Here is a 20,280-nt window from a genome sequence, read left to right on the forward strand (position 1 = left end):
ACTCATCTTTACACCTTTACAAAAGGCAAATACAATGACATTCTTGCTTCACCATCACTGACTCATGTCCAGTTTATGGTCTACCTAAATGAAAATGGTTAGGGATAAGAATGGAGAGCTGTGCCCTTTTTTCATCTAGCACAGAGTCAGTTATCCCCATGTTATTTTCCATTTGTTTAGCTGGCTCTTCCTTACTGTGTACTACTTTACGTATGACACCACATTGTTCCTGATTTTACTTCGTTCTGTAGTATCATACCTATCCTTATATTTTAAAAGTCATATTAAAACCAAATAATGTTCACAGCAGAACATACTACCTGATCCTAGAAAATAGTTTTTCATTTTTAAGACAATTTGTTGATAATATTAATAACTGCAGAGTACATTCAAAATACAACTTATGTAACAATAAACCATGACTGATTTCCTGGTAACTATAATTTTATACCTTTGTGTATATAAACTTATCACAAAAATTCCTGAGGTCAATGAGGTCATGCCTATAATTCTATTTAAAAACTACACAAAAATAACATTCCTGAGCTATAAAAATACAGGAGAATAAGTCTAGAACAAGTGCACTGCTTTCTGCTCAATATAAGATATAAACATTATTCTATCTCGCGTGTACACACGCACACACACAGATCCTGAAGTCAAGAAAATGAGGGAAAATTAGAACTCTCTAACAAAAGTTACCACCCAAAATGCAACGTATCTTCTTTTCTAATGGGCACAATAAACTCTCTTTGATGTATCTGAAAAGAAAATGTGTAACATAACTTCTGTTAAAGAATTCCAACCCAACTGCTCTCGGTTTTACAAAATGAGTAAGGTAGGAAGGGAAAGGAGTATTAACTCTAAGTCTGAGATATATTGTTAAACATACCCACCCTTAAAATGGTCTGTGGAAGTACAAATTGATTCATTCTTTTTTTCTAAAAGGTTAGAATTCTTTAGTGAGGAGTTTCACCCCACTTAAAAAAAAAAAAAAAAAAAAAAAAAAAACCGCTTCACCTTACAAATGCCTTCTTAGAAATACATAAAATACTATTACTTTGCAACTTCCTCCACCCTTTTCAAAGAACACACCAAACCCCCGTACTTTCCTTCTTTCTCAGGCAGCAGCTCCAGTTCAGAACCTGCACTCTGACTGGATACAGAAGATCTGTCTCTATGTGTGTGACCTTGGGCATGTCATTTATTCCCTCAGTTTCCTCGTCAGCATCCCAAAGTGAAAGCAGTTCTGGACTAAAGATATCTTAGGTATTACTCTTAAGAGTGTCAAGCTTTTCTGCTTAGGGACAGATTACCTCCTCAAAGGGGCCACATCTTAAAACTGGAACTAAATCCGTAGATCTGTCAACATTTGACTCTTCCTTCTCCAGCGCTCCTCTTCCTTCAAAGGGCATAACCCTGGTCACCCCAAGACAGGCTCCCAAGAACCCTTTCTTTCCTCCACTCCTTCCCTAGCTTACTTATAAAGCCGGGGGAAAAACAGCAGCTTCACCTCTCCTCCCAAGCCACACCTTTAGAGGACCCCACCCCAGGCACATCCGCCCTCTCCCCTCTCCCCGGGCCAGAGAGGCCAACCTCACCCTTCCCCTCCGCCCCCACCTAGACGAGACTTCCTGGAGGCGTTCGGGCCCCAGCGGGGCAGGCGGCATTTACAAACCCGCTTTACGCCACTCGCGTAGGGTAACCTCGCTTACGCCCATAGGGCCCCGCTCCCAACCCCGTCCGCTCCGCCTTCCAGAGCCAAGCCCGAGTGCTTCAGTCCCCGAGTGACCTGACCTTTTTTACTCCGTGCGGAGGTACGGTGATTAGGACAGAACAGCCACACCTTACCGGCAACTGAGGCACTGACTTCACTTCCCACCTTTGGAGCCCTCTTCAACTCCCGGATCAATTCACTCCGGCGACGCCGGAAGGACCCGAGAGGAACCAGGCGTTGTCCGGAATCCTGCCCAGCCGGAGTCGCGCAGCGTTCTATGGGGACTCGTAGTCCCACTCGCCGGCGTTACCAGCAATTCCTGCACTTGCGAGACTACACTTCCCGGCAGGCTGAGCGGCGGAGCCCAAGGCGATGGGTGGGGACACTTCCAGCCAATAGTAAGAGAGCTCCCTGCCTTTGCGGGAGGAGGTGAGATGCAGAGAGAGGGTACACAGAAAGGAGAGGAAGGGCGGGGCCAGCTCTCACCTGCGCCAATCAGGGCGCGCTGTCAGCCCCGCAGGCGCCTCACCCATGGAGGGGCTGGGCTTGCGGAGCAGAGGAAGGAAGAGGGTGGGGGACCCGAGGCAGGGAACGTGGGGTAGCTGGGTTGAGTGAGCAACGCGGTCGGAGAGGAAGCCTTAAGGAACTCGCCGGTGTGGAGGGAGGGTGTGGTGTGGAGACGCGCCCCGTCCGAAAGAGCAGCTTCCTAAGAGCAGCCAAGCCCCAGGCACACCAAGCAACCAGACCCGCGGACTAGGGAGGGATAGGCTGAACCTGGGCTCCCTGCAGGGGCACCTGGGAGGGGTGACCAAGTCCAGGTGTGAGGCCACTGAGTGTGGGAAGAAGGGTACCCTGAGAAAGGGAAGAGGTAGAGTCGCTGCACAAGTGCAGCGAGCGGGAAGGTACACCGGAGCCGCTTCCCGCCGCCTCCAGCCTCGGCAGCAGCAGGAACAGCAGGGGGAGGAGCAACAGCTGCCAAATTCGCCAACTGGAAGAGGGGGAGGCGGAGCTTGAGTCCCTGTAGAAGCTGAAGGCACAGCCTGGACTGTAGTTTCCCGGGAGAGACCAGAGCAGGAACAGGAGCGGAGCAGAGTGCAATCTTCCGAGCATCAGCTCCAGCATCCCGCCAGGGGTTGAAGGTGTGTGGGAGGTAAGCGTGGCTGCCTTCTTCCCGGCGTCCGCACACTGCCCGGAAGAAAAAACCATCCGATAGGAATTATATCAAGGCACAGCTAAAAGAGTCTGCGTTGGGTTAGGAAATCGGTACAATCCCCTTTGGGTGAACGATGTACATTTTTGGACTGGGGTGGGGGTGCAAAAGGTATCTTGACCCTGGGTTTAAAGGGCGTGGTTAGTGGTTTTGGTTTGAGTTGCACCATTAAAACTGTTCTGGGAGATCTCAAGATTGAGGAAACCTTGCCGATTGAGGACAAGGTGGATTGATATCTGGATAGGTGCATAGCTGGTAAAAAGCAAATATGTGTCTTTGATATAAAATACTTCAGAACTATTCAAAATAACTTTGCATTCTTCTTCGGTGTTTGTTCTTTGCGTTGGTTTATCAGACTATTCTGCTTCTGATCTGTTATCCAGGGTGGTTGTATTGCAGGTTCCTAGAATTGCAGATCAGGATTAAAGAAGCAAATGTAAGCAGGAATAGGATAGGACGATTCTAACTGAACCTATCAGAAGTATAACTTTTGCCAGCAATACGTGAAAATATATTTTAATGGATAGATACTTAGCTTTCTTTCCAGTGGTTCTGGAATACTGAAACAAAGACCAGGACTCAGCCTACAATGGGAACATATGGTTCACTTCATGCTGCTCCTTATTCTCTCATTTCTGTCCGGTAACATTTGTACATTTTTACAAGCATGAGTACAAGGAAAGCTGTGTGAGGATCTTTTCTCTCTTTAGACAGTATATGTTAAATGATTACCCTTAGTATGTGTTATAATGGGCTCAGATTTTAAATACAGATAGCGTCATAAAATAATACTTTATTCTCGGTATTAAACCATGAGTGTATTTCTTTGATGTAATTACGGTACCTATCAGTGGAAATGTTAGGTAAACCTCAAAGTCTCACCAGCTTTGTTGACTATGACAAGATTACAGCATTTTCTAATTAGAAACTTAGTAAGAATCTATTTGTCTAGTTTTTTTTTTAAATTTTGTTTGTTATAGAGTTCCCCAGATTATAGGGCTTTTAATCATAGCATATTTCCCATATTTTGTTTTGAAATGTCTTCATTGTAACAGTTTAATATTTCAAAGTCTGAATACTTTAATCTAGATTTTTTGTACTAGAGTCAATAAAATAGTCATTACCTTCTATATCATGCATTCCTGATTAAGGTTTTGGATTTTACTTTTGTGATATACACAAAATTCCTTTTTGAAAAGAAATGACGCAAAGGTATTCTCATAGCTTAAAGTTTACTTCCATGGACTACTACTGTGATAAGTTTAAGTAACACATCAGTGTATATTCCTCCTCTCCCACTTTCTCACACACCAGAGGAATATATAGACAGACAAATCTTAGAAAAACTGCTACTTGTAGATTGTCCCCAAACAGATCAGGTAAGTATTAGAAGCAGCAAAGAGCTTAAAAGGAAGAAAAAAGCAACAGTAGCACTAAACTTAGCAGCCATGACAAGATCAGATTTTATCTTTGTTACATCACTGGAGAATATATTAATCCACATAGCTGATATGACCTTGAGAAAATGATTTGGGGAGAAAAACTACTAGGGCGCTAGTGGAGCTTGGGAGGTTGTGTACACTCATTATTTTAAATGTATTGTCTTGAATCAGAGTCTTAGATTCTCAGGCTCTTCTACCGATTAATATGGTGAAATGGAAAATTGCTATCACTGGGTTATCTCCCTCTTCATGTAATAATAATAATTATAATACTGGCAATAAGTTCTTTAAGTCTTCATTAAAAGATCTTTTTGAAAGAGTCTTGTTGAGAATCAGTTAATAACCAAGCAAATAGGAAGATGATTTGTAACAAAACAATTGAAATTCAGATGTACTTGAATCTGAGCTATGTATGTAGGTCTTCTGCTTTAAGGTATCATAAGACTAGAATCTTATTAGGAATGAATGAATTTGTGGTATTAAAGTGCCAAGTTTTCTCGTTTTCAAGGTTTAGATCCTTTTAAGCGTGTCAATGAAAGAAATTGGGTTCCTGTATCATTAAGGAGTAAGAAGACCCTGTTTTTTGTGGGAGAAAAATCATGGCCATTTGTTACCTGGAATATTCGTCACTCATTTAATTAATGTTCACATTCAATATCAGATAATATGAAGACTTTTCTTGATTGGTGTTGATAAAGCATACTAATTTTATGCATTGTACTGCCTGTGTGAAAGCATATTATTTATTGTGCTCTTAAGTTTTACTGCAGATATAAGGCTATGAGTGAATATATGATGAGAAAGAAGCAACACAGTGCAGAATATTTCTCTTGAATGGAAATTGCTTAGGAGATGATTATTCTGTAATCAAAAGACCTGGTTAATTTCAAATTATACTGTCTTTTAGACTTTTGTATAGATTTAAAATTCTAGTTCTAAGTCTGTTGAGTAAAAATTATTGAGTAGCTTGGATTTCTAACAGGAGGATCACTAATGAATGTGATACAAAGGAGCAATTCTTAAAGGTTCAAGATTAAATTATTTTGGTGTGGATGAAAGATGTGGATAGATATGAAGAAAACTGCTTTCAAAAAGTACCCTTAACCCGAGAGGAAAAAGATTTGCTATTTTTTGTTAAATGTCTATAAGTGATGACATGGCCTTTCCCCCTCAATCATAATTTCTGTATACATAGTGCAGACATTACTTTTCTACACTTACATATTCACTGGATTCAGACATTAATTCGTTAGAATTTGAGGACACGTGTTATTAAAGCAGAAAAGATTCTGTATGTACATTCACATCTAAGTGAAAATATTGTCCTTTGGACAAAATTTTTAAAAGGAGCAAAAACTTGAATGTTGTTTTATCTTTAATAAGAGGTACTTGAACTAGACAATAAAGATGAATAAGAACCTGTTTATTTATTTATTTATGTAAATTCCTAAGGTTAAATTCTGAGGGGATTTAGATTGTTATATTCAGATAAGGGTTTTGCTTTTGCTTTTTCAATCTTACCTCCAAGGTTTCTAGCATTTAGTTCTTAAAGTTTGGGGTTTGTATTTTGGGTAACTAGATTATTAGATCCTGGAGATCATGTATTTCTTCTCTCTTTCCTGTTGATCCTAAGCACCTTATGTCTTGCTAGGCATCAAGAATTGACTTGTAAAAACTTCATGAATTAGCATTATTGGCTAATACTTTTTAATGTACACATGAAGTACATATTTTGTACTTTGATACACAAGTCAGTGTACCTCACAGAATGATTACTATATATTAATTCTGAGAATGTCTTTATTCTAATTAGCTTTGAAGAAATGTTATTTAAGCCCAGTTTGATTTAGACTGTGTGGACTGCAAAGACTTATCTACAACTTTGGATGCCAGCATTTCCAGATTTATCCCACAGGTAGAGAATATGGTTGAGGGGAAGGACTCTCCCACCAGAGGCACCTAAGGTCTGCATTTTATAGCCAGGGAAGCCCTTGGCTTACCTCTACTTACCTTAAGTCCCTGGAGACATACCTTTGTTGATGTTATCTTTAAAAAAATTATTTCATTATATAAAAACTGAATTTGTTCTTTTTTCTCCATTTTTCTAACTACTGCCTCACACCAAAAAGAAAAAAAAAGGGGGGGGGGGAAGAAATCATGATAATTCGTTTAAACATGTATAGAGTTGGGCATTTGTTGGTCTTTTTTTGACATTCCAGAAACAAATTAATCTGATTAGTGTTAAAATTAAAAATTCGGTATTATTTTTCTTTCATTACTTAAGACCTGAACAATTTTAGTTAGTTTTAAGTAGTTCTTGGTAATGAGATTAATTACAGCAGGTATTTAACTGCCCTTTGCTTTGCTTTTTAATATTTCTACTAGCATACTGATAGCTGTAACTTATCTTAGATCTAATGATTACTTTTCCTTATCTTCCTGTTCCTTTGGCATTACTCCTAATGGTTAACACTATGGTTTGTGTTTTAGCTGAGTTCATAATTGTCTTCCTAGTCAATAGATGCTTAGTGTCTTTAAGAACTAACACTGTTTCCCTGACTTTATTTATTTATTTGGGTTTTTAAAAATTATTTGTTCTATTTGGTTATACCTGACAGCAGAATGCATTTTGATTCATTGTACACAAAGGGAGTACAACTTTTCATTTCTCAGGTTGTACATGATGTAGAGTCACGCCATTTGTGTAATCATACATGTACACAGGGTAATGAATGTTTGTCTTATTCCACCATCTTTCCTTCCCCCCTCCACCCCCTCTCCCCTCATTTCCCTCAATGTTGAGAGCCTTATACAAAATCCAAACTTAGTAGGTGGTAACTATTTGTTCAGCTATTTGGCAAGCTATAACGAAGAATCATTTTACAAACAAGTATAACTTATAAAAAAAATGAATTTTTCTTAGACAACTGTTTTAGCACCAAATACAACCCTCTGCCCACAACAGTTGCTTATATTAGAGCTAAATATAAATATTGCTCTCTATTGTTGGATTTCTGAATGAATAGAGCAAATAGTGTCATTAACTACAACCTTGTACCTGTGTGTTTTAGATATGAACTTATTCTTTGAATACCTTTTGCAGTATGTGTGGTTCATTTTCTCTTCTTGCCTGTAGAATTCTGCTGTTTTAAAGATGTGCTTCTAAGTAATATTTCCCCCACTCACACTATGACTTTTTTTCCTAACATACAGAAATAGAGGACTTCCAGAAAAATAGATAAATGTAACATGAGGCTTTATCTTAACTACTATCTAACTCATCTTGAATGTTCTAATTTAATGACATGCTTGCTTTGGGGGTCTTATTAAGGCTTATTAAACCTGAATTACACCGTACTTGTTATCTTTGAACCCTGTCAGGGAAAAGAATAGGTTTTAAGGCTTGAAATTAAGGTCCAGTGCTGTGCTCTGTACTATTTAACTACTGAATACTAAAACTTGCCTGGCTCCTGAGGCTCCAGCCTCTGCTTTGGGGCCCCCTTCTGGCTTAGCCTGGGAAAGGAGGCTTCTGAGAGCCTCACTGCTCTTCATTTAGTGTAGCAAGGCAAGAGGTTGGAACTCACTTTGATTTAATAACCTTAGTTTTCCTAAGTGTATTGTTTTTCCCAGATACATTTGGTTCCAGAGTTACCAGTAACAGGAGCTCAAATATCACAACATGATTTCTAAAGCGCAGTCTGACAACCCAATGAGTAGTCATCAACTTACATCTTGGGTTTTTTTTGTTTGTTTTGTTTTTAATGGAACTCAAAGAGCTCACTGGAAAACTTCTGATAGTATACCCACCTTTCATATCTTTTATAATTTTCTTGATAATCTAAATTTTGTTATTGTACTTGAGGGTTTTTACCCTATTTAACTTGAAGAGCTAGTTAATTTTATTGTTTTTTACCCACCTCTTGATAGATAGTATGTTATAAAATGTAATTTTTTGCCATTCTCCTGAGTTAAGTTGTTGGAGCATTTAATTGTTGTTTACTTGACAAAGCAATTTAAAATTATTGAAGCAAATAATGTTTTAGGGTATGTTAACCTTTCAGTTAAGAAACCACTATATAGTATCCTACTTGCTTACAGATATGAATATCACTTATTCTATGTCTAAGGCAATTTAAATGGTATCTTACATCATATATTCTTCTACATATAATGCCAGATGAAATTTGTACAAAGTCCTTATTCTTACGGCTACATACCAATGTTTAATATTTGTTTGCGGTAACTCAGAAAACATTTTTTTTTTTTTTAATACAAGGTCTTGGCATAAAGTACATAAATTAAGATTGTCAGAAAAGTTCTTTTTTTTCCTGTGTTTTAAAGTTTCTATTTGTTAAAAAAAGACACGACTTAAAAGTATAAAGGCCTAATAACTACTCATTTTTAAAAATATAACAGATTAGTTAACATTTGTAACATAAAGTCAAAATCTTGAAAGAGAAAGAATCGTATCTAAATTATCTTCAAAGCAAATATTTATTCACATTATATGGCTCAAAATGATTATCAATTTAAAAATTAGTTTTAAAATATGCATCAGTTTCAAGTGTTTTCAGCTGTAAGATTTAGGCACAATGATATAAAACCATAGGCATTTGTTTTTCTAGAACAGGCAATCTAGAGAACAGTAGCCACTTGTTTTGGTTTGGGGCTCAAGGTTGTCCTCATGATTTCTGTCATGTTACTGTAAGGCGGATGCTTCTTCTGATAGGTATCACATTCTGATCTAGGAAGGAAGAATGGGTGACAGCTGTGTCCGTTGACTCTTTCTCTTTTAACCAGAAAAATACAAGCTTTCCTGAAGACTTCCAGAAAGTGTCCACTGTGCACTTTCCTGGCCTATGTCTTATGGGATCCCCTAACTTTAATAGATGTTTTGATAGCAAGAACTTCTGCCTCTGGTGAATGAAGCAGGGAAAAAAGGTTCGAAAATGATCTTCTGGATAACTGTCAATAATTTCAGACATACTATGATGATTAAAACCATGTTAATTTAAAATTTTATTCCTTCTCATTCTTACCAATTTCCTGTCCCCTTTTTTTCTTGGTAAATTAGCAAAGCATAACCTTCCCACACCAAGTTTTCACTTATGATTATAAGATTTTTTTTTTTTTTTACCCTTTCCTGGGTAAAGGCAGTCCTCAAAGACTGATGGTATCTCTAGTTTAAAAGCTATCTAGCCAATAACCGCATCTACTTCAGTAAAACTTGATGAATCTATTAAAAATCTGCTTTAAATCTTAAAGAATTCAAGATTCTTTCTGAATAGACTGTATTCAAGAATATGGGTCTAACCAGGCACAGTGGCTCACATCTGTAATCCCACCAACTCAGGAGGTGGAAGCCGAAGGATCACAAATTTGAGGCCAGCCTCAGCAACTTAGCAGGACCCCATGTCAAATTAATTAAAAAAAACAAAAGGACTGGGATATAGCTCAATGGTAAAGGGTCTCTGGATTCAATCCCCTGAGCACACACACTCAAAGAAACAGGTCTAATACAAATCAGAGAAAAACTGAAAATTAGGATTCCTTTTAAGAAAATTTGCTTAGCTGTCTGACAAAGCAAAATTAGCTCTTGTTCTCTAGAGGGAAACTCAACCTAAAAATTTGTCATCCTACTTAAATGGCAGTGTTATCCATTTCTAAATGTGAAAATATTATCAACATCTATATAGTGATTACTACCTAAATCATGGCTCATACCATACAATGACACACTTCGGACATACACTTTTGATGCATTATGATTCCTTGAGAGAAGAAAGCTAGAAGAGAATATTGAAGTGGAGAAAATGGGAACAAGTAATACTGATTTTCTTCCTGCATTAAAACACAAACAAACAAAAAACCTTTGTTATGAAAGATGTTGACCAAAGACTTTGACTATATTGCAGTTTCTTTGCATTTCCATAACAACATCTTTCTTGCCCAATTTTCAATTTCTACCACATTCCCTTAAGTGAGTACCTTTCCTGAGAATCTTAAATTCTACAGTAAATCTGTAGCACGGGGTTGGGTGCTGTAGGGAGACATAGAAAAAAATATAATGTTACTTACTGCGTGGCATAATCTTTTGTCAGTATAGTTAACAAAGACATTATAAGAGACATTTATGTAAGAATAAGGACATGTGACTTACAACTATGATATTATAATTGTAGAAGCCCGGAAGCAGAAGAAATTGATCTATGTGGTAATGAAGACTGTCTGTGAGGAAGAATTAAGGCATGATGTTTATGTTGGTTAATTGCAGGTGATGGCAAGCTATGGTTTCTAAGCACACAAACTTTTTTTTTTTTTTTTGTCAATAAAGTTTAACTGAAACATAACTATGTCCATTCATTTATGTATTGTTTGCTTTCTTATGACAACAGTGGAGTTAGATCAAACAGCAACACAGTCCAGCCATTGGAATGAAGAATGAATGACCCACCCCACAAGCCTAAAATATTTCCTGTCTAGCTATCATTAAGAAGTGATCAATCACTGGTTGAGAGTATGAGCTTGGCAATCAGACAAAACTGGGTTCAGATTTTTGATCAATAACTACTATCTTTATGATCCTGGATATGTACCTTAAGCTTTCTAAGCCTTGGTTTTGCGATATATAACTTGACTCAAGGCTATGTATGTTGATAAGGTTGAGATTACACAAACATACAATACCCCAGTACCTGGCAGTAATTAATGCTCATTAAATGCTATTTCTTAGGTGTTTGGTTTTATTTTATTATTATTTATATTTTAAGTGAGCTATAACTTTTGGTACAAATGGAAACTTAAAGTTCTAAATTTAATCCCTCCTCCTTAAAATAAATGTAAAGGAAACTAGAAAGTATGTCGTATAATTGTAAGAAATTTCAAGAGTTGCATGAAATATTCTGTGGGGGATAAAGAGATTCACATAAATGCCAATCAACATAAGTGTATGGAAAAGTAAAACCTACACTTTAAAATATAGTTAATTAACACTGGAACAATATATTGAATATTATAGAAAATCATGCCAGTCAATTAAAAACATAAAGGTAAGTTACTGTCTTAGAATTCAGAGGAAAATCATACTTAAAAATGAATCATATTATTACCCATATTACAGAAATAAAAATGATTACTAGGGAATACTATGGATATATGAAAACAGATAACCCTAGATGAAATGGACGAATTGCTAGAATACAAACTACTGAAACAAATTTGAGAAATAAAAATTTAATACAAACCCAAAGAATGCTCAACAAAATGCTAGTAAACCAGATTTAGCAATAATATGCCATGCCTGAGGAAGATTTATTTCAGGAAAGTCATGTTGATTTAACAAGAAGTTTAATCAGTGTACTGTACCATATCAAAATAATAAAAGACACATGATCATTTTAATAGATGAAAAATACTGGACAACACCCAACATGCTTTCATGATGAAAATATTTATTTAGAAAAAAAGGAATAAAGGAACTTCCTCCAACTATTAAAGGACATCTACAGAAAGCTCTGTTAATATCATATTTAATGGTAAAGCCTGAATACTTCCCCTTAGGATAAAGAATAACAAAAGGATATCTATGCTCACAGTTCTACTTAATGTTTTACTGGAGGTTCTGGTCAAGGCACTTAGACAAGAAAAAGAAATTATCCAAGATTGGAAAGAAAGAAGTAAATCTATATTCACAGATGAAATTATCTTATATATAGAAAGTCCTAAGAATACACAGACACACACACAAAACTATTAGAATAATGTAAACAAGGTTGTAGGATACAACATCAATACAAAGAAATGTGATATATTTATATCAACATATTTTTTACTCCCAGCAGGGAACATTCAAAAATGAAACCTTTTTACAAATCCATTTAAATATCATTAAAAGAATGAAATACTAGGAACAAATTTAACAAAAGAAGTTTAAGACTGTACACCAACATCATAAAATGGATGTACAAAACATCACTGAACAAAAGAAGGCCTAAAAATATGAAGACATCTCCTGTTTAGAGATGGAATACTTACTCTTGTTTAAGATGGCAATATTCTCCAAATTAAACTGCAGATTCAGTGTATCAAAATATCAGTTGCCCTTTCTTCAGAAATTGACAAGTTAATCTTAAAAGTTATGTAGAAATGTTGGTAACCCAGGCATTTATATTGTGTGTATAGAAAAATAGAGCAGTGAATCCCACTTTTATGTATAATTGTAATGCACCAATAAAAAATTCAAAGGAAGAATGATACACAAGCTAAAAATAAAAAGAATTCTGAAAATAATGTTTCTTAGAGTTGGTGATGTAATGCAGTGATAGAGTTCATACTTAGCATGTACGAGGCCCTGTGTTCAATCCCCAGCACTACCAAAAAAAAACAAGTTTTTAAAAAGTAAAAATTAAATTGTTTCTTATAAAAAGCAATAAATAAATAAATGGATTTCATGAAATTTAAAACTTGCTGTTTTCAAAAGACAAAATCAAGACGTGAAAAGGCAGAATAAGAGAAGGTATTTGCAAATTCAAATATTTGAGCAGAGACTTGTATCCAAAATATATAGTAACTCTTACAACTCAAGAAGACAAATAACCCAATTAGAAATAGGCAAAGAAATCAAATAGACATTATTTTCTCCAAACAAGATGTAAAAATAGCCAATTAGCACATGAAAATATTCATGGCATCATTAGTCACTTGCAAAATGCAAAACACCACCATACTGAGAAACTGCTCATATCCCTAGGATGACTAAAGTAAAAACGACAGTAACAAATATTGGCAAAGATTTGGAGACACTGAAATCCTCATAAATTCTTTGTGGATTGTAAAGTGGTGCACCATCTTGGAAAATTTTGTCCATTTCTCAAAATGTTAACCACAGACTTAGTATGTGACCCAGCAATTCCTCTTCAAATATATATATATATATATCTACAACATAATATAGAATATATATATATTTCATAGATGAATTTGAAAAGTCTAAATAAATACTTGTACATGAATGTTCATAGTAGCATTATTCACAATAACCAAGAAGAGGAAGCAACCTAGTGTCCATTGACTAATAAATGGAAACACAAATTGTTTTTCTATCCAAACAATGGAGTATTATTGACCATCAAAAGGAAATGAAGTATTAATTGATACTATAAGGATTACTATTGACAACATGCTAAGCAAAAATGTCCAATTCAACAGTCACACTTTATATGAAATATTCAGAATAGGCAAATTCATAAAGACATAAAGTAGTTTAGGGCCAAGGGATGGATAAGAATGGAAAATGACTCCTACCAGTGGGGTTTCTTTCCTGCATGATGAAATAGTCTAAAATTGGGGACAACTCAGCTTTACCAACGTATTTTTAAAAACCACTGGATTGCACATTTAAGGGGTATATTTTATGGTGGGTGAATTAAATTACAATAAAGCTATACCTTTTTAAGTGAACATAATATAAAAAAATAACAAAGGGCAAATTATAGAAGATTTAGTTAAAAGGAACCTTGACTAGGCAACAAAAGTAATACAATAGAAACCCCTTCATTTGACATCATTTGACCTCATAAACACCCTGCAAAATTAATGAAAAAGAGAATGAGATCTAGTCACAACATAATTATTTTTTTAGAATTTTAAAGTGAAAGAAGGAGAGACACCTGAACTTCTAGCAGATTAAAAACAAAGAAAATAGAAATATTACTTGTCCTGAGATTTTTCTTCTAGTAGCACTTAATGATAGAAGATAATGGAACAATGTGTGCAGAATTACAGTGGAATAAGTTGATGATTCAAATTTTCCTATCCAGCTGTACTATAATTCAGCAGGTGCAAGGACAAAGAAAAATCTCAGTTATAAAAGGTCAAACACGATTACCAAGAAAAACAATAATAAATGCATCCTTTGCTGACCAAATCAAGAATTTAAGATGGGATGATAAAATGATAGAACAAGATTTAAATAATTGCTGCTATTTTGTATTAAGATGATTCAGATGTTAAAAATAATTCTTATAAAATAAGATGCTTTATGAAAGGAAAAATTAATAATAAGGTTCTGGATCAGATATCCCAGATCATTTGAAAAACAGGAGGATGTATAGAAAGAAATTTCTTGTTTTGCAAATGATGAAGTCAGTAGCTGTTTTATTCTTCATATTCACAAAAAATATTTAAGAACCAAAGAAATGTGATCAGGGCAAAAAATAAAAACTTTAAAATGACAACATGCTAAGCAAAAAGATTTCAATTATCAACAGGTTTAGTTCCTTGTTGAAAAATAAAATTGTCATACACTATCGAAAAGAGAAATAAATTAATTTGAATAATACCAGTGTAAAGAAAAAGGGTTACAAAGGAATAATTTCCAAAGAAAAATTACAGCGGCCATATTTGTATAGGACAAGACAAACTTAAAGATGAAAAAACTTTAATCTGATTTAAAGAGTGACTTATAATGGTAAAGATGTAATCTGTAGTGAAGATTTCATAGATCTGAGCCCATTTTGTGCTGCTCATGTAAAATAAAAACAATATGAAAAAAGAAGTATGAACATGATTCTTCATGTCAGATCTAGATTCAAGGAAAAAAAATAAATGAACACGGAATGAAGAATAAAAAAGAATAAAATGGACTTGTGATGAAGTAGAGGAGATGACAGTGGCCCTGAGGTAATAGCAATGATGAAGCAAGCAGGTTTAAGGGAAATTTGAGATATTATAGAATCATCAAGTTTTATCCCTGAATTAGCTGCAGGTCCAAAGTAAAATCCACAGGTAAAAGTAACTGTGTGTGTATGTGTAGGGGGTTTGCTGTGTTTGAATGCTAATTCTCCATTATCACCACCATTTTCCTTTGTATTATACTTGGCTAGTTTGGTCACTTGCCTCCCTGGCCTCCCTGCCTCTGTAGGCGTTTGAATTTGTTACCCCAGGATAAGGTCAGGGAAGGAGTGTTGAAGGCCTGAGAAAGCTGTGAATCTGATAATAAGAAATGAAAAATAATTTTAGTAATTTTAAAACTACCAATTGTTTACACTCAAAGGTTAAATGACTAATTTTGTATTGTATGATTTTGCCAAAATACAAGAAATGTTTTGAGACCAATTAAAATGTTAATTGTAAATCAACTAAAAATATCAAGTATTGATCATTGGGATATTTGTCTTAAAAGGATTGTATTAATTTATCTGCATTTAGTCATTTAGTTTGCTTCATATTATACAAAATGGATTATTAGACATTTATTGATCATTATTTTAAAATTCTCCCTTTTTAGATTAAGGAAGTGAATTTTCATTAAAATACAGAGTTTTTTTCCCTCTCTTTTCAGTCTTAATTGTTTGTTTGTTTGTTTGTTTTGTTTTGTTTTTGCTTGTGTATTTGTTGCTCTAGTATACTTATTTATCAACTGCCTTTTGGATTACCCTAACTGGAAGATTTTATATGTTGGTTTAACTCTTGTCTTCTCTACCACAAAGCATATTAAGACACCCATGCATTTTACTCTCATAAAACACAGGATGTAGATAGCTAACTTGTATGAATTATCCATCACTGACAACCATTAATCATATGTGACATGGTACAGTAATTGCTGTCTTTATAATAGTCCTGTGACTATAAAGGGTGATGAAAACTGTTAACCTAGTTTCATTTTAAATGTAATAGTGTGCCAGTTGATATTTTAAATAGTGTTTTCCTTTTTCCTCTCCTTAGAATGACTTATAAATGAAATCGTTAACAGGAAGAACTCATTAATCAAGTGGATCTTGTATTCTTAAGCGACACACCCTAGAACTCAGGAAGTAGGTTTCTAAATCCAGACAAGTTTTTGCCTAAAATATTCACTTTATTTATCAGTTAACCCCTTAAACTTTATACAGAACCTGATTACTTTTAAAAAACTGTTTAATTTCTCAGTTTAATGCTATATAATTTGTACATTTAGACAGATTAACCGTGATTCAGTGATATAGAACACAGAAGAAAAGACCAGGGAAGAAACCTATGAGACTAAGAAAGCAGAGTTACTAAAGAGGTCATGTCCAGGTAGAGAAGTTCAGAGAAGCATGTGCCATGGGACCGCAGGTGGTGCTCACTAGGTATTAACTGGATGATTGAGAGACTGGGCTAGCAAGTTCAAAACCGTGACCTTCAGACCTGCCTGAGGATGAATTGCTACAATTTCAGTTTTATGGGGAAAATAATGGGTTGCACATTTTCTTAAAGTTTCCTGCCAATCATTCAAATACAAAGAAATCTTGGTGCTTAACAAGTAAATTCGTAGCTACTGGCAAAAACTCCACAAGGATGGCTTATTCAGAGAAATTAAGAAACCAGAGCTTTTCCTATGTGTATATTTTCCCACATGTATATTTTACCCAAGTATCTAAAAAACAGTTAATGTTGGAATGTTTGTTTTCATGTGAATATGAAATGATTCAGTACACATTACGTAACGTTTTCTCTTTTCCAAGTTGAATTCAGGCAGTTGTATGAGAAGCGTTATTTCAGCTATGCAGTTTGCATGGGAAAATAAGAAAAAGATGACTGCACCAAAAATTAATGAAATAGAAAAAGCAGCCCTGAGCAATGGGGGTTTGCAATCATGTGTTCACAACACTTGTTTGTGAAGATAGTATGGGAAGAAATGAAAGGTTTTAAGAAGGTAGTGGGTGCTGTGTAAAGGGAAATTCAGAATACCTCACTATTTTTCAAGACTAGAATTTTACTGACCTAAACACTGTGCTAGTTACCTATATATGCATACATTTCTCCTTCATTTGTCCAACAACTCTATAAGTACTACATGGATGATAAAAGTGAGGCATAGAAATTTACATTGTCACCCCATGTATCACTCCATAGTACTAAGTTTACATTTATTTCTAGCCAACACATGGTTCTGCAATATAATAATTACTTCAAAAGTAACCAAAATCCTTTATATATTCTACAAAATGGTTCCTAGTTACTACACGGTGTTCATGTATAACAGCTTGCTTTCTGCAACCATGAATTCTCTAGCATTCTTAAAATCTTTAAAATCTATTACAATGATAGATATGACCCTTTTAAAAATAATAAAATCAATATATAAAAATTCTAATTTTAGGTTAGACCTACTGCTGCATACCTGTAATCCCAGCAACTCGGCAGGCTGAGGCAAAAAGATGAACAGTTTTGAGGCCAGCCTGGGCAACTTAAGGAGACCCTGTCTCTAAATCAAAAAAAGAAAGGGGCAGGGATGTAGCTCAGTGTAGTGTGCACTTCATTTTAACTGGTTTCAATCCCCTGTGTGAGGTAAAATAAATTTCTAATTTCAGGCCAAACTACAGAATGTCTGGTGATGATACAAAAAAAAAGAAAAAGAAAAAAAAAAGCACTGCAAGGTTATTTTAAGTTAGGTGTCATAAACTGACAACTTAGTAGACAGAAAGATCGAAATCCTTCTGCTTCACCTCATCACAACTGAATTGTGTTTAGCAAAGTTCATATTTTTCCAAAATATAAATTAAATTTAAATTAACTTATAAAATTTAAAGTTTGGAAAAATATAAACTTTTATATAGAATGGCCATAGACTCTGCTGTTCCTACACTGGCCCAAATCACACATTCAATATATCTGCTAAGAGACTTCAAAACTTCTGAATCTGTCTGAACTTTAGATTATGAGCCTCTTGGTGAATTTAATATATACTATTGAATTATTTACAAAACCCTTGGAATGTGTCTGTTTGGTAAAATGAGGTTGATCAAATAATTTACAAAGTAACTCAAACTGTATAGAAGTTTTTCAAAGCCTAATTTCCACAAGTTGAAATTAAATGACGAAGGAGTTGATCTCTATTAATTTCTTTGAAATGTTTCCCCCTGCAGAAAGAAGTAGGAAATGAAACATTTCTCTTAACCAGATGAAGAATTGGAGATGTATAAAAGTGCAAGTGCTTCCTCTGTCAAATATGGAGATTTATTTTCAGGGAATAATATTAACGTTTCAGCAGTCAGAACATGGTGATGGGGTGTCAACGGCATTTTCAGGTTGTCAGCTCCATCATCAGGGTAAGACAAATTGGCAAGTGGTAATGCAGCATCCTGTATGATTTGTTCTAATATCTTTTCCAGTACATAAGGTAAGACAGAAGTCTCTCATACCAACTAATGGTTGCCCCTCATGTACGTAAGGACAACATTTTAAAACTATACTGCCCTGTAATATGAATAAACTTCGTTCCAATGTGTTATATGAGTTTGAACATTATAAAATTGACAATATCTGACTGCTTTGGAGCTACAAAGAAAAAGAAAAAAGACTATTCATATGGTTGAAGCTAGCCTATTAACTATTCTAACCTGAATATGGTTAGAATAACTTCCAAATTGGGAATGGAAGATCATTTTTGTCTTTTCATTTTAGTAAGTCTTACTGGAATTTCCCAGAGCTTTGCTATAGGCTGTCTTTTCCTCACTGCCCAGGAAATCTCATCCATTCTGTAGCCTCAATGTGCTCACACCTCCCCAAAGTATCTATACCAAGATGTGTCTCTTACCTCTAACCATTGAAGTAGATATTCATAGGATCTTAAATTTATTTTTGTCTGAAACAAAATTTGTGATCACTGTCTGCTCTCAATCAAACCTCCATCTCAATGAAGTTCACCTCCACCCATTCATTTGCTCCAAGAGAAACCTGGAAGCTACATTGACTCGCCCTTTCTGTTATGTATGTCTATTCCCATCTATCTCTCAGAATCATCTCTATGGGAGCTTTGTTGGTCCCAATCTCCTCTCAGTTTATTATTGCAGAAACCACTCAATTTGTTCTTAGCCTTCTACTCTAGACTTTCTAGCTTCTGCCCTATAAATGTAAAGTTTCTTAAATTGCACTGCATTTAGAAGAAAATAACAACATCCTTGCTGTCTAGAGTGCCCTATAATTCTGGCCCCTGTGTACTTAATCCAGTCTCCTCTTTCCCTTTTGTTCACTAAATTCTGTCAGTTTTTCGTAATCACAAGCTCTTTCCTGCCCTCTGGCCTTCATATTGTTACTGTTTTGCTTTCCTTATTAATTCTTATTTAAACTTCAGCTCTCAGCTTCAATGACACTTTCTCAGAGAGGCCTTCCCTAATTCCCTTCCCAACCTAAATTAGGCCTCTTTTATTCTTTTAAGTACACATTATTTTTTCTTCATTTTGCAGTAGGCTAAAGTATATGTATTTTACATATACTTTCTATACACTTTAGACTATATACACACACACATATAGTGTATTATATATACACACACACGCATATAGTGTGTATGTATATATACACACACATATACTTTAAAAAGGATACACTTTATATGTATAAAATATATATGCATGAAAAATCAATGCATATGATATATAAACATATAAGAAATATGATGTATGTATATGTATATATGGTAAACTGTGAAATAATTCCATGGTGATACCACTGTCTTCTGATAAGAAATATCAGAATGCACATGTGATTGAGTGTTCCTCTGGGTTTAATACTTTGTGTTTAATTCTAAGGACATTTGATAGCCCATAAGTTTTAAAAAAGGAAGAGAATAGATTTCTTCCCAAATTCTATGTTAACTTTAGTTCAACCTCCTTCTTCAAGGGAAATATTTATATTCCCAATGATTGCAGTTGGGAGAAACTGTTATGCCACATTTACTTTTGTTTCATACAGTTTAAGAATTTGTGAGCTCTGCAATCATTTTTATATCAGTTAATTGGGCGTGAAATTCAGGAGGGAGAAAGGAATGAGGGTTGGAATCACCACAGGATGTCCACAAGTCCCAGAAATGGGTGAAGTGAGAATTCATCAACGAATTGAACCACACATTACAGCAAGACCTTGGTCTACAGAGATGCAACTTC

General features: G+C 35.3%; 2 protein-coding genes across 5 annotated transcripts in view; one reads left to right on the forward strand and one right to left on the reverse strand.

The window, feature by feature from the left end:
• Pdcd10 (programmed cell death 10) overlaps positions 1-1,980 on the reverse strand; it is a 40,539-nt gene extending 38,559 nt beyond the window's left edge. Inside the window, exon 1 of one of the 3 annotated variants that reach the window (XM_047564912.1) lies at positions 1,317-1,432. The gene's annotated coding sequence lies outside the window, so the exon portion shown is untranslated. Of the gene's footprint in view, positions 1-1,316; positions 1,433-1,797 lie in introns of those variants that run through there. The other 2 variants (XM_047564910.1, XM_047564909.1) reach the window with 2 other exon arrangements.
• Positions 1,981-2,510: 530 nt separating this feature from the next.
• Serpini1 (serpin family I member 1) overlaps positions 2,511-20,280 on the forward strand; it is an 86,694-nt gene continuing 68,924 nt past the window's right edge. Inside the window, exon 1 of one of the 2 annotated variants that reach the window (XM_047563033.1) lies at positions 2,511-2,867. The gene's annotated coding sequence lies outside the window, so the exon portion shown is untranslated. The remainder of the gene's footprint in view (positions 2,868-20,280) is intronic. The other variant, XM_047563032.1, reaches the window with a different exon arrangement.

Source organism: Sciurus carolinensis, chromosome 9, assembly GCF_902686445.1.
Source record: "Sciurus carolinensis chromosome 9, mSciCar1.2, whole genome shotgun sequence".
Classification (NCBI taxonomy): domain Eukaryota; kingdom Metazoa; phylum Chordata; class Mammalia; order Rodentia; family Sciuridae; genus Sciurus; species Sciurus carolinensis.